The sequence below is a fragment of the Narcine bancroftii genome, chromosome 5 (genome assembly GCF_036971445.1).
Source record: "Narcine bancroftii isolate sNarBan1 chromosome 5, sNarBan1.hap1, whole genome shotgun sequence".
In the NCBI taxonomy this organism is placed as follows: domain Eukaryota; kingdom Metazoa; phylum Chordata; class Chondrichthyes; order Torpediniformes; family Narcinidae; genus Narcine; species Narcine bancroftii.
In genome coordinates this window covers 90,134,384-90,150,116 of record NC_091473.1, presented here as the reverse complement: position 1 = coordinate 90,150,116, position 15,733 = coordinate 90,134,384, and the positions used below count along the sequence as shown (strand labels likewise).

At 43.7% G+C, this 15,733-nt stretch overlaps 1 long non-coding RNA gene across 1 annotated transcript; it reads right to left on the bottom strand.

The window, feature by feature from the left end:
* Positions 1 to 941: 941 nt before the first annotated feature.
* Positions 942 to 15,518, bottom strand: LOC138762745 (uncharacterized). Its single transcript, XR_011357110.1, has 4 exons — positions 15,431 to 15,518; positions 15,119 to 15,152; positions 2,171 to 2,766; positions 942 to 1,138 (listed from the first exon to the last, which is right to left on the bottom strand). It is a non-coding gene; the product is annotated as an uncharacterized lncRNA (long non-coding RNA).
* Between the last annotated feature and the right edge of the window lie 215 nt (positions 15,519 to 15,733).

Below are 15,733 nucleotides of genomic sequence, written 5' to 3'. Positions count from 1 at the left end.
TGTGGAAGCAGAGCTAGAGAAAAGGAAGACATAGGGAAAGAGGGTGGGGTGGGGGGGGGGGGGGGGGAAGGTGAATGGAAACCGAAGACGATGTTAATGCCATCCAATTGGAGAGTGCCCAGATGGAATATGAGTTGTTGTTCTCCAGTTTGCAGATGGTCTTAATTTGGCAATGCATTAAATCCTAGACAGACATGCCAGCAAGGGAATGGGATGGGAAATTGAAATGGGTGGCCACTGGGAAATCCCCACTATTGCAGCAGACAGAGCTGAGTTGCTCAACGAAGCAATCTCTCAGTCTGCGTCCTGTCTCTCCGATGTAGAGGAGACTATAATGCGATGCAGTAGATGACCCTGCAGATTCACAAGTGAGGTGTTGCTTCACTTGAAAGGACTGTTGGAGGCCCCAAATGGTGGCGACGGAGGAAGTGTGGGCGTGTGTAGCACCTCCTGCAGTCATAGGGGTAGGTACCAAGAGGGCGATTGGAGGAAAGGGAGGAGTGGATGAAGAAGTCAGAGGGAGTGGTCCTTGTGGAAGGTTGAGAGGGGAGGAGAAGGGAAGATATGTCTGGTGGTGGGATCACATAGTAGGTGGCAGTAATGGCAGAGAATGATATGTTGAATGTGAAGGCTGGTAGAGTAGTAGTTGAGGACAAGGGAAATCCTGCCCTTGTTGCAGATGGGGGTGGAGGGGGCCAGGGTAGATGTGCAGAAAATGGAGGATATCTAGGTGAGCGCCGAGTTGATGGTGGTAGAAGGAAAGCCACGTTGTTAGAAGGAGGACATCTCTGATGATCTAGCATAAAAGTCCTCGTCCTGGGAGCAGATGTGATGGAGATGGAGTAATTGAGAGAAGGGAATGGAATCCTTACAGGGGACAGGGTGTGAAGAGATGTAGTCAAAGTATCTGATGCACCATCGATAATCACAAAAGACTGGAGTTGTGAAACTGATAGTCTTTTATTAACTATAGACTGGATCAGCCATCAACCTCATTGATTGATCAAGGCAGAGTGGAATGGGGAGCATGCAAAGGGCTATGGATAGGATCGGTCTCAGAAGGCATGTCCAGCCAGCAGCATCCAATCAGAGCATAACGGTGGTTTACCACATTCACCCCTCCTTTTTAAGAAGAGTCCTGCGGGGTGAGAAAAGAAGATGAAACAAATATACATATTATACATTTTACAGATTAGGTCTGTCAGGGGATCTCCTCTGCAGCAGCGAACGATATGGTAATGATTGGGGTGCCATCATAGCATCCTGAGTAGCTTGTGGGGTTGGCCTGTTATCACCAGTTACAGTTCATGTGGTGGAGGGGTCAGGTGAGGGGGTAAGAGAGTGTGGTGCTGGTGTATCATAGGTGACAACAGTAGCCATTGGTGGCGTGTGGTCATCCACAGGCTCAGGGACCCCTAAGAAAGCAGTGGGGGAAAGTGTCTGTTGGTGGTCAATGGTGATCAGAGGGGCGCCAGATCCCGGATTGAGACCATCACAATCACTAGGCCTAATTTTAAGGGGCTAATCTATTTATTATTCCATAGTCCAAAGAAATAAACTTTGACTTATGAAAGAGTTTTCCTTGATCCTTTTAAATATTGCAAAATACACCTGTATTATGTGATAAGAAAGTCAAACCAGCTATCCTTGGAGATCCAAGATAGCAACGAGGGGCCTGAAGGATGATCCAAGAGCTCCCCAAGGAAAAGAAAATAAAGGATAGATACAAGAAGATCCCCTAAAATAAAAAGACTCCAAAAAGAAAGAAGACAATAAAGAATACTAATAGAACAAAGAGTGAGGAGGGAAAGAAAAAAGATGGGAAAAAGAACAAAGAGACAGGATGGAGGAAGATACTCAATGCGTGGTGGAGATGAAGAGGCCAACCCAAGGTCTAGTGGGATGTCGACAGTGATGGCAGTGCCAACTGAGCCCCAAAGCTTCCCAAGGGAATGGGACTCACCCGGGAAAGAGAGAGAGGATGGCCCCGATAAGGTTGGATCTCGAGGGGGCTGGGGGAAGGACATGACTGAAGCGTCGGGTGCGGGAGATTCAGGGACCTGAAGCTGGGGGAGTTAAGTCGAGGTGGAGACAGCAGCGATGCTGGCAGCAGCAGAGAGAAAGACCCCGCAGGCTGGAAGAAAAAATAAAGTTGAAGACAAGGACTTACCTGGTAAGGCCATCCCAAACGGTGGGCGTGAAGAGGTCAGGTCCAAGGCATCAGAAGGTATTGAGGTGTTGGGCCTGGAGGACTTCAGGAGCAGTGCAGCCAGACGGGATTTGGAGGGAAAATAGTGTGGCAGGACAGCCTGGAGTTAGAAAGTGACATGGAGGAGTTGTAAAGCGAGGACTTGAAGGAGGAAGAAGAGGAAGAATGAGGGAGTAAAAGAAGGACATTACTGGGAGGTGAAAGACAGATAAAGGGGTCAGAGGGTCTGATGCCTTTTGTCAGAGAGATACTGGAGGCCATTGGCCAGATAAAAAGAGCTTTGAAGACTGGTGGCAGGGCAGGGGGCAATCAAAGAAAGGCTGGAAAATCTGACAGAAAGGGTATCTGAAATGGAAGAGAGAATTGAGAGAGTGGAAGAAAGATTGGATAAGAGAACAAAATAAATGTGTGGAAAAGGGATAGGGTTAAGGATGTGGAAGAAGATAGATACCTTAGAAAACATCAGCAGGAAGAATATGGTTAAAATTATGGGGGTGAAGGAGGATAAAGAGGGGAGAGACATGGTGAAGTTCCAAAACAAGTGGATCCCAGATATTCTAGGGAGGGAACAAATTGGAAATAATCTAAGAATAGAATGAGCCCACCGGTCTCTCGTATGCCTCCACCCAGGAACAAACCAATGGCCACGTTCTATCCTGGTAAGGCTCCTTCACTATCAGGATATAGAGAAGATTTTATGTGCGGCAGCAGTGGGTGCGAAGGTTAGAAGGGGTCGGTGGAATGTGAGGGGGATAAGATTTTATTCTACCCAGACATAGGCATGGCGCTATTGAAATGCAGGAGGAATTTGACCTGGTTAAAAAGAGCCATAAACAAAAAGGAATCGAGTTTACCCTCCTTCACTCAGCAACGCTAAATATAGTAATGACGGGATGGGAAAAAATCTTTTTAAGGATTCAAGGGAGGCCATGGACTTTGTAAGAACCCTGCCACCAATTCAGGATTAAATGTAAATGTAAATAAGGTGGAAAGAGGGAATCAGGGGAAAAATGGACTGTAAATATTGTAATTGTGAGGAATATGAGGGGATATGAGTTTTTTTTCCAATCATGTTAATATTTAAATATGAATGTATATTAGAAGTAAAAATGAATATGGGGAGTTCAAGGAAAAGGAGGGAGGTACAAGTGGTAGATGGGTGCATTGGCCTCGCCTTAAAATGGTGGGGGATTGGCACCAATAGCTTGGTTATTGGTGGGGGGGGGGGGTTAAAGATAAACTTGGGATGAAAGAGGAAGTGGAAACTTATGGGGTGATTTTCATTTGCCATTGAGGCAATTGATGGTACTTTCAGTTGTTAGAGGGTTGGGGGGATTAATACAGACTATATGTTACATGAATGTTAAAAAAGATTATAATGTTTGATGAGTCTATGAAAATTAAAACAAAATATTTTTTTTAAAACCAGCTACCCTTGATATTTAATGTTATTGCTGTTAATTGAATTCTAACACTTCAATATCCATTGATCAGCTGTGCAAGTTGAAAACTCTGTCTCTTCTCTCGAGTAATATTTGTAAAGTGACCACATGGGTAAATTATCTGAGTGCCCACTTCTTGTGGTAAAAAATCTGGACATTTTGGAGAGGAGATATTGGAAGGAATAAAAGAAGACCATTAAACTCTATTCTGGAAGCCAAGAGCTTATGTTTGAAATAAAACTCATGAAATATTATTTTCACTTCTTTGGCAGAATCTGTGTTATGTGTCTACATGCAGTCGCCATGAGAAAGACAATAAAAGTAACATTTTTATAATGCTTGGACTAATTTCCTCCATGTCATTCCATGATGTCTTTCTAATTGAGGAAAGTAAATAGGGGCAGAGTACACACACACAAAAAAAAATTTTTAGAATTCATTTCCAGTCATTACAAAAGGAGCAACACATCCTAAAACAAAACGTAGTGAAGAAGCCTTTGTTAAGGATACTATGATTAAATAAAACATATTTTCACAAATGAAAATGAAGTACAAAATGAAAGATTTCCAAAATTATGATAGTTTACTCCATTTAAAATATTTAAATTCAGGTCATCACTTTAATATGTCTTCCATAACCTCTTGAAATGTAAATGAACAGACACAGCTATCTCTGCTGCCACAGCTTGTTTCTCAGGAGCTGCTATGTATAGTTGTCTCACTGCTTGACATGTATCAGAAATGTCCAAGTTATTCCATATTCTACCATTATGAGAAAAAAAGGGCAAAGGAGATGGAGGGTACAGATCCTTTTAGATATACCCTCTGACATTATCAGTATCAATTGTCTTTTGCTCGCAGTAGTCATCACCTCTATTATCTGGTGTCCAGTGTACCTGATAGGTTTTTCCTAAATATATTTTATCTGTTGATGGGCACTGAATAATGACAACTAGAGAAAGATGGGCAGAATATAATAGAGGTGGAGCAATAAAGACACAAAAGAAGATGAGAAGTACTGCAAGATGAATGAAACCACCTTGAAAAATTGATTCATTTTAAACTGCTCTTGTATTCAGAAATGTCTGATCTTTGTTTTTATGTGACAGAAAATAGTATATACATAATATATACATTTAGTGATTCACTTTCTTATTTAATTTGAAGATTTTGTGCAGAGATTCAATGGTGTTCAGGTCATATGTGCTTATTATGGGAAAGAAATCATGAAGCTTCTAAAGTTTCACCAGAAATAGACATGGGAACTTTTAAGTTTGATACACTTAAATATGGGTACAGGATGTGTAATTACTGTGCACCTATTAATTGCTTTACAGAGTATTGCATCCACTCAATAATGGCTATGAAAGTGGCAAAATGAAGACTACCCCTGGAGTCAGCGAGAGCAGGGGCACAAGATGACTCAATGGCAAAAAGGCTTAGTAACGGAAATTACCATGAGCCAGATGATCAGTATTGGAACTGATAGATAAGCCACTCAGGGAGGACAGAAATGCCAGAGTTGCATCTGTGGCTGGACGAAGGTAAACTTGGAGAGAGGCCTTAAGATCCATCAAGGCAAGAAAAAGTGCTTGACAGAACTTAATGAGGGGCCTCACATTGACTGGTTTTAAAGAAGTAAGTCAAATCAGTCAAATGAAGTCCACAGGGTATCAATATCTCAAACACAATATCAATATCTCAAACAATTGCAGACCCAGCAACAACTAGGAGTCCTGAGTCTAACCAGCCAAAACCAGCAATTGAAAGGAAGCTCAACAGGTGCAAACTAGAAATATGTGACCCAAGTCCTGCAAGAGACAAGAATGGAAGTCAATTAACACAGATCTTGTTCACTTACTAGAGGGGATTAAGGGATCTGTGGAAAAGAAACTGAAAAAGATGAGAAACATCATATACAGTATTGGGGCAAAGAGATATGGAGTGAGGGAACAGAAAAAGAGGATACAGATCAAGAAAGCAATGGGAAATCGAGAGACTTGTAAGAGAAAGACGGCAACTGAGGAAACAATAGAGGAAGGCGTCAGAGGAGGAAAAGGGAGGAATCAATGTGTTATATGCCATTCTGTAAAGAGCAGAGGGCCTGAGAAGGCAGCATAGAAAGAAATATCGGGCAACAGTGAACTTCTACAAAGGTCCTCAAGTTTATCAAAGGTATTTTCCTTTTTGAAAAGAGTGGAACACTCAGAGTGCCAATGAGGGAACTTGAGGAAGACCCATGCAGATAGCCTGAGGAATGATGCAATTAATATCCCCCCTGACATGCCAAAATTCACCAATCAGAACATCAGCTGGACGAGACAACTCCTACATAGAAAGAGTGAACCTCTGCATGGAGCAATGTATCGGAACCAGGATGCGAGAGGTTGCTGGAGGGTTCCTAATCATATCGGAGGTTTGAATCTGGAGCTCGGGTTGCTGATGGTTTGGACTGGACTCTGTGTGGATGTAGAGATTGCAGGAGTGCTGGAAGCGAATCCACGGACACTCAGTAACTCTGGGGAGAACTCTCTTTTGCTTCTCTTTCTCTGAGTGCAAGAGGCACTTTAGGCAATTTCTGCTGATGACAAAATCTGTCTGCCTTACAGCAGACAAAAGCATTTTCGAGTAATATGACACTGTTTATATTACATGGCAATAAATTGAAACTTTAATTTTGAATCTTCATCTGCCAACTTGCTGATCCAATTTACCTCATTATCATCCATATCACTGATATAGATGAAAACAATAGTCCCAGTACTGATCCCTGAGGGACACCACTAATCACAGGTTTCCAATCTGATATGCAAATATCCACCCCTACTCTGGCTTCTCCCATTCAACCATTGTCGAATTCAGTTCACTTCTTCACCATGAATCTGAGCATCTGAACCTTCCTGATTTACCTCCCATACGGGATAATGTGCTGAGACCTGGGCCAGAACACCAGATCTGATCTCAGATAGGTACTGGTAATTTCCGGTGGAAAGATGAGACGCTGGCTGCAGTCTACAAGCAATTTCCAGTCTCTGGCTGTGCTCAGTTGGCCTATATCTCAGAATGAGAAGGAGTGGGTCCTGTGACTTATTCCCTCCCAGATGAAAAGTATGAGGTATGGGAGGGCATTTGAGTTTTGGGTATGTGACAGCAGGTATTTTTTCTTTGAGTTCAACTGCTAGACATCCCAATACTTGATTGTGTTGCTGGGTATATCGACCTTGGGTGAGACTGACATTGCACCCAACCAAATTATGCTTGAGGGGACATGCTGACTCCTCTCCCAAACAAAGATTTAGGTTTGTGGGAGAGGGCAGGACATCATATGTGGCTCTAATGATAAAGCTTGTTCTATTTGACTCCTTATTCCACAGGTCCTTCCAGGTTAGCCTCCTCCTTTCAATGCCCTTCCTTCTTGTCCATTGCTCTTGTTTTGGTTGTTTTGGCAAACCTGATTGCTTCTCCTTGTCAGTGCATTCCTCCACCACCAGCTGCCGATGATCTGATGGACTTGCTTTCTGCCAGGTGGGTTTCGTTATTTCTAAGCCAAAGCCCACTCTTCCTTGTTGCACATAACCCACTATGTCCTGATATCGGAGTGCTGATATTGCTTTCAGTACTGCTGCAGCTGACGTCCATTTTGTGCCTGTTGATAAGGCTGGGGCAGCAGCTCTTATGCACAGGTCCCATAATTCTCTGAGCGTCATCTCCAGCCTCACTTTGGCACATTTGTATTCCTCCACAAGGCTAGACCATGGCCACCACAGGATTCCATCCCCATAAAGCCCTACTCTACTAAGACATCTCGGGTAGCTCAAGCCACTTCCTCGTTTGTTAGTTTATCAGTCTCTCCATTTTCCCAACATTTGATAGAGCTGCTTCATATATTATTAATGGCCACATGAGTCATGAGTTGTGATAGCAGGCCGAACTGGAGACACCGCACCTTTACCTTCCCTGGGAGAGCAGTGTCGATAATTTATTTAAGGCCACTGAGGAAATCCTGCCTGAGTTGGTCAACCTGCTCAGTGTCCTTTAGGGTTGCATTATACTAGTAGTTTTCAAACTGCCCCCCTAAACTCACTTTCCACCTGAAGCAATCCCTATGCCGTAAGTGCTCTGTGATTAGAAAGGGATTGCTTTGGGTGGTGTGTGAGTGGAAAGAAAAAGTTTGAAAACCACTGTTTTAATCGTACCTAATTGATTTGTTATGTTCATGGTTTCATAACTCCAAAGGACATGGGCCAATGACAATTTTTCTCAAGCAAAATATTTCAGTAACAATTGGGTCTAGAACAGTGGTTGTCAACCTTCCCTTCCCACTTACATACCACCTTAAGCAATCCCTCACTAATACAGAGCACTTATAGCATAGGGAATACTTAAAGTGGAATGTGAGTTTGGGGGGGGGGGCAGTTTGAAAACCACTGCATTATACCAACATCCGAGGCTTTTGATTGGCTTCTCCACGATAGTTGGTATTAGTTCTTCATTAATGCAAACCTTCTGCAAACCTGCCCTTGACAATGGAAATACTGTTTGAATTTTATTTGTGCCCATTTGATGTTGCTATGAAGCTTATCAAGAAGACGTTTAATGCAGGCCTTTGTTTTGTTAATGTCATGTCATCCATGTATGCTCTTATTGGAAGAGAACGTATCCCACTCTTCAGGCACTCCCCTCCTATGTGATGCACTGATGATGAGCTCCTTTGCTATGGTGAAAGCAAGTAGAGAGATAGTGCAACCTGCCATAATGCCTATTTCCAGATGCTGTCGAGTAGTAGTGTATTCCTGAGTTGTAATAGAGAACTGGAGATCCTGAAAATATGCTTGGATGCGATGCATGGTAGCTGGATCGAAATATCAACCATCAATCATTCAGGAAACTATTGTGGAGAAACCAAATAGGCTTTAATTCACTTGAGAAGATAGCAAATCCTTACTGTTCAGCTGTCCTGCACTGAGTTTCAGGGAGTTGTGGGGAGCAGCCACCTTTATACAGGATTCTGTGGGGAGGGGCCACATGTACAACTGGCTTGGCCAGATAATTATACATTATAATTATACATTACAATGGTTTACCCCATTCATCCCTTGTTTTCAAAAAGAATCCCGTAGGGTGAAGTGGAACTTACAAAGTTACAAGTTTATAATTTGGAAGTCCTAAGTTCAGCCTATCAGGCAGTCTGGTCATTCGCTGGGACCGTCATAGAACTGGTTACGGCTGTGGTGCAGCAGTAGAGTCCTGGACAGTCTCGGGCACCTGTTCGTATCCATCAGTATTGTGCTGACGAGTAGTCACTGTGCCTAGTGTTCCTTTCCTCAGGACGGAGGCAGGATATTAGAGCTTGGGGGCATCATGGGCATCCAGCGGTGAGGAGGGTGTGGGGTGATTAGCAGCGGTTTCCAGGGCCACTGAGGGAGCCAAGTCCCTAATGGAAATGATGTCCTCGTGTCCATCCAGATATGCCACGTAGGCATATTGGGGGGTTGGCAAGGAGAAGGTGGACCCTTTCAACCAATTGGTCAGACCTATGGTTCCTCACATGCCTCCGGAGCAGGACAGGCCCCGTCCCTGGTCCCTGTCGCAGATTTCCCAAAAAAGGAAAACATATGTTTGTGTGGTGCAGCACTGGTGGCAGTCCACAGCAGGGATCTGATATAGTGGAGGGCCTCTGGGAGGACTTCCTGCCAATGGGAGACTGGGAGGCCCTTTGACCGCAAGGCCAAAAGGACTGTCTTCCAAACCGTAGCATTCTCGCTCTCCACTTGCTTGTTATCCCGTGGGTTGTAACTGGTGGTCCTGCTTGTGGCAATGCCTCTGGCCAACAAGTACTGGCACAGCTCGTCACTCATAACGGAAGGCCCCCGGTCGCTGTGGATCTAACTGGGGAAGCCAAATAGAGCGAAGAGGCTGCACAGGGCCTTGGTGACTAAGGCAGCGGTCATGTCTGAGCAGGGGATGGCAAATGGAAAGTGGGAGTATTCGTCGATGATGTTAAGGAAGTGTATGTTACAGTCGTTGGAGGGCGGGGTCCTTTAAGATCAACACTGAGTTGCTTGAAGGGGCGTGGCTGGCTGATAGAAGTGCAGCTTGCACTCAGCACAGACCTGGCAGTTCTTTGTCATAGTCCTAATCTCGTCAATGGAGTTTTGTGCTTTGATGAAGTGAAAGAACCTGGTGACTTCAGGATGACAGAGATTATGATGGAGGTTTTGCAGTCGGTCAATCTGGGTGCTGGCACAAGTCCCACGGGACAGGACGTCTGGTGGCTCATTAAGTTTCCCCGGCCAGTACAGGATATCATAGTTATAGGTGGATAATTCTATTCTCCACCACAGTATTTTATCATTTTTGATTTTTAAACATGAACGCAACAGCGCATTGATCAGTCAGTAAGGTGAATCTTTTACTGGCCAGGTAATGGTACTAGTGCCGCACTGCCTCGACAATGGCTTGAGCCTCTTTTTCGACTAAGGAATGTCAAATTTTGGGGCCCTGCAGGGTGTGTGAAAAAAATGCTACGGGCCTACCAGCCTAATTAAGGGTGGCTGCCAGGGTAAGTCTGATGTGTCGCTTTCTACCTTAAAAGGGGTGGATTCGTACGCAGCATTATTCGTAGTCTTGGTGATGTCAGACTTGATGTGGCTGAAGGATGCACAAGCCTCCTCTGTCAGGGGAAGTACATTGCTTTGATAAAGGGGCTGGCCTTGTCCGCATAAATGAGGACCCACTGAACATAATAGGAGAAAAACCCAAGACACCTCTTCAGTTCCTTGAGGCTGTGTGGGAGCAGAAGCTCCAGGAGTTGTCGCATGGGTCTGGGTCCAGGCCAATTACACCATTCTCCACAACACAGCCGAGGATGGCTATGCGAGTTGTGTAGACACAGACTAGGCCTTGTTGTATGTCAGATTAAGGACCTTTGATGTCTCGAAAAATATCTGGAGATTGGCATCATGGTCCTGTAGATCGAGGCCACAGATGGTGACATTGTCGAGATATGGGAAAACGGCCTGCAACTTGTACTTGTACAAGTTGGAAGACTTGTACTTGGAAGACTGAGACGCCGCTCGTGACGCCAAAGGGGATCCACAGGAAGTGATAGAGGTGGCCATCCACTTCAGACACCCTATACTGGTGGACCTCTGGGCAGACGGGTAGCTGGTGATATGCTGACTTTAGGTCAATGGTCGAGAAGACCCAATACTGGGCAATTTGGTTGACCATGTTGGCAATTCGCGGAAGGGGGTATGCATCCATTTGAGTGTATCTATTGATGGTCTGACTGTAGTCGATGGCCATTCTATTCCCTGTTCTGTACTACCACTACTTGCACTCTCCAAGGGCTGTTGCTGGATTCAATAACCCCTTCCTTAAGTAAGCACTGTGCCTCCACCCAGATGAAAGTCCTGTCCCTGTAGATTTTAGTGGTGACGGGTTTGCAATCAGGTGTGAGGTTGGCGAATAGCGATGGAGTGGGGAACTTAAGTGTGGAGGGCCTGAAGGTGAGTGGTTAGGTTGGTGGACGTGTACGGTGGAGGGGTTGGCTATCGAATTGCAGATTACAAATGGTGAGGGGTGCATGGGGCCCATCAAATGCCATCATCATGCTTTTAAGATGACATTGAAAATCAAGCCCTAACAGAACAGCAGTGCAGTGCTGTGACATTACCATTAGCCTAAAGGTGTCATATACAGTACCCTGCACGGTTAAAGACACAATACAGAAACCCCAAACATCTGCTGTAAATGACTTTGATGCCAGGAAGACCTTCTGGTTCACTGGCAGTATATGAGGCTCTGCACCGTGTCCGGATGTATAAAACTCTCCATGCTCCCACTATTAAACAAACAATTTCGTCATGTGGCCATTTGCCTTAATGTTCATCATCAACCTGACGAGTTGGTGCAGACTGTCCTGGTTGAGGGTGATAGAGGCTATGGTCGGGTCACTGCACATTGCCGCTGTAGAAGGAGACAGCATCCAAGATGGCAGACCCCAGGGCCCGCACGCAGTGTTGCCAGATCTGGAAGACAGCGGCCCAGATGCGGCACAGCTGGGTCCTGAAGGTGATGTCCAAGATGGTGGCCCCTGTGGATCGCACATGGTGCAGCTGGCCCTGGGTGATAGCAGTGTTGCGGAAGATGGCCCCCATGATCTGCATGCAGCGCTGCTGGAAATGAGTAATGGCCCTGCTTCCAACAGTTGGAGCTTGCCCAGGCAGCACAAGTAGCACTTTAGGTGTTCCCTGAACACCGCAGCTGCTGTTGAGTGGTTACCAGAATGGGTTGAGAGCATTGGAGGGTTTCGCGGAGCACTGCTGCTGTAGTCTAGTCATTAGTGGAGTGGAGGGGTGGTGGTGCATCCCAGGATGGCTGCGACTGGAGTGACCATGAGTTGTCCACGTTTTCAGTCGAGTAGGCCTCCATGTTCTGGAGAGCCACCTCCAGTGTACCTGCCAGCTTGACTGCTCTCCACAGGCTGAATTCCCCTTGCTCCAAAAGCCTCTGTCGCATGTAATTCTACCTGATCCCCGTAACGTAGACATCCCAGATCAGGTCTTCTGTATACTCCACGATGGACATGGCCTTGCATTCGCAGGCCCTTCCAAGTGGTCTCAGGGCCTGAAGATATTCGATGTTTCACCGGGTTGTTGTTTGAGTCAAAAGAAGGTATCTAGCATAGACAACGTTGATCTTACGCAGGTATTGCCCTTTCAGGATATCCATGGTCTCCTCGTACATTGTGGCGTCCCTGATCACGGAGTACACCAGGGTGCCAACCCAGGAGTGCAGTATTTGCAGTTTGTCAGTCTCTGATTGCTCAATGGTAGAGAAGGCCTGCAGGAATGCCTCAAAATCCGGTAGTTAGAGTTCAAAGCTGGTAGATGCCTCAGGCGATTAAAGGTCGATTTCCAGTTTTTCTGGTTTGAAGATCTGCTCCATTGCAGAAAACCAAGTGAATTAAATTGATGCATCATCAGTCATTTAGGAGTCTATTGTGGAGAAACCAATAGGTTTTAATTAACTTGAGAACATAGCATATCCTTACTGTTTGGCTGTCCTGCACTGAGTTGCAGGGGGCTGTGGAACAGCCACCTTTATACAGGACCCTGTGGGGAGGGACCACAGATACAACTGGCCAATAGGTATGCTTGACCAGATAATTACACAGTGATTTACCACAGAACTATGTACAAATCTTTTTTTTCCCTCTTGGCTGTTTATTTGGTTCCAGATGAAGCTAGTGTGTTCTAAACATCCTGAGAATCCCCATACTCCTGCTTTCTGCACTAATGTATCAACAAACAGTGTTCACCAGGTACGTAGAAAGTCATTAAGCCTTGACATTGAAGAAAATCTTTCCTTCCACGTTCATAAGACTGATCTGTCGGAATTGACTGATGGTTGAGGAGTTCTTTTCTTTAGGAACCTCCTGCTCTCCGCCATGCCTTAGGTATGATTCCTCTCCCCTATGCTACTCTCTTCAAGTTCCAGAGGAACTTCAGGATGACAGGGTGTTCTTATATGAAATTCCATTGGGCCCTGGGGCTGATGCTGTTCTCGTGCCCTTTACAGTGCTCTTCACTCTTTCCATATAAGAGGCCTTTCATCGAGCTAATGTTCTGGATGGTGAATTAGGGCATGTCATGACAAAATTCAGTGTGGATGCCATTATTATTAGCAAGAACATTCCACACATTGCTCCATGCAGAGGTTCAGAAAGAGGAACTACTCTTTGAATCCTCTGTGAATTTTATGTCTCCACCTCCTCCCCATTCTAGCACACTTCCTTATGGTCTGCCTGCCCTCTGTTCACTCTCCTAGATTTGCTGCATCCTGGTAGCTAGCAAATGGATTAGTAGAATCTTTGAAATGAACAAAAAGTCCTCTGATTTGGCCAAACATGCCATGTAGTCAGGGATGGAAATTACTTATGTTATTGGTCCAAACATGTAAATTTCCTACCATTATGGTCACATTGCAAACATACCTTTGGATACCTTTTTATCAGTACACAGTAAAGTTTCATACTGCATTACCTTCACCTCTGCCAAGAGCCCAAGATGAGCAACTTTAACATGTATCAGCAGGTCAAAGGAGATCAACCAGCAATTAAACAATGAATAGTTGATGATCATTTCAAATAGCACTAGTGGCAAGGTGAGTTAATGGATCCATTCTGACACTTTACACATGTGCAGCTTTGCTCAGAGACTGTTGGGAGGAACCTTCAGCTTCAAAATGTCAATGCAGACATCAATAATGCCATAATCGACCTTTTCTGCTTATCTTCTGTTGCCTTCAGTAATATAACATCTTGTTTAATTCACTCCATAAGCATGCACAAGAATCCATTTTTGATCCCTGAATAAAAACTTCTGTCAATCATATTTCTCTGTTTTTGAAGCTTCTCAGATTTTTATTCTTCTAAAATTGATGTACTAATTTTGAAAGAATTTTGGTGAATAAACTGCAGAGGGAATACTTTGAAGGCAGAGATAGAAAGCCACTTGACAAGCAAGAAGGTCTCATGTCACTGTGGGCAGATAGCAATATGGAGTTGAGGTTACAGTTAGATCACTCATGATTTGCTAAAGTGGCAGAGCAGGCTTGAGAGGCAAAGTGGTCTAATTCTGCTCTTAATTTGTATGTTAATATGATGGGAGCATAAAGGATAATTAAACATTGTGGGTGATTTATCAAGGAGTTTATCAAGGAGTGAATCAGCTTAAAAGTATTGTTCCTCAGCATCAATTGTCCTCCATGTCCTTGTATCATCCTTTTATTGCATTAATCACAGGCATTGATTTTCTGTAAAAATTCATGTTATTCATATATTTCATATGTAATTCCCTTTCACAGTCATTTCTAGTGTTCTCTTTAATAAGCTTCTCTGGCAACTTTCTGAAATTGTGTAAAACACATTTCACAAACATATACTTATTCTGATCAGAGCTTTATTTATTAGTTGTCCCTATTGGCTGTGAAATCTTCAGGAAAGAAGTAGAAACTTAATTTTATAATCCTAAACATTTCAGTCAATTCTACTCCATCTTCTTTTTGTTGCAAAAGAGAACAAACCTAGCCTCCTTCCACATTCTTCTGAAGATGAGCTCCTCCTGAGACCTGTAATCATACTGGTTGCTTGTCACATGCCCTCCAGAGCAATAATATTCTTCCTGCATTTAGGAGAGCCTGTGTTTCTTTCATATGGAGTCAGACCTATGTCTAACATAGCAACAGTAAGTTCAAATGTTTGTGCATTCAACCATCCCGAGGTGAGACTGTACACAAAACTGACGTTTTATGTTCTCAAGGTTTAATTTGCAACAGATGATTGTATTAAGCAAAGTAGTTAAGATACAAGATTAAATTAAGCCATACTTGTCTCAAGAAGTTCAAGAAATAAAAGTTAAAAACTATAATTCATAGTATTGTTGAGTAGTTGTTCATTTACCTTGATTTCCTGTGAGAAATGTCTTTTAACCAGCCTGTGTAATCAGAGAAAAACACTATGTGTAAGCAAACCCAATTTCCACTTTTTTTTGTTCCATTGATTGGAAGCATTTCAAGAAGTCAGTGGCCAATCTATAAATAGATTCACCTTTTCTGCTGTGTTCAGTCAAATATTGGTATTGTGTGCAGCAACCTAAATGATGACAAGCCATCTAAACTAAATTCTTATGAAGGATCTAACTTCCCTTTAAGTGCTGTAAAAACACAGTGCAAGGTGTCCTTTATATAGCAAAGGTTAAAAAAAATACTTAACTGATGTTTTGAGCTTGAGCCCTTCATTTCATCGGCAATTTTTAACCTGGTAAACAGTATGTAAAAATGTTGGCGATCTTTGAAATGGCTGATTCCAGAACATGTGTCAACATGATCTGCTGGGAAATATTTCTGCATCAATAAATAAGTGAGAAAAAAATTGGAGGAAAGGAAACCCATTCAAGGAACAAGAGCTTTTAAATCTAAGAATATGATGATACATAATTCTATTGCAGCATTATGGCATCATGTTAGATCTGTCATTTTTCCTTAAACACCATTCAATGAAAATCTAGCATCAGAA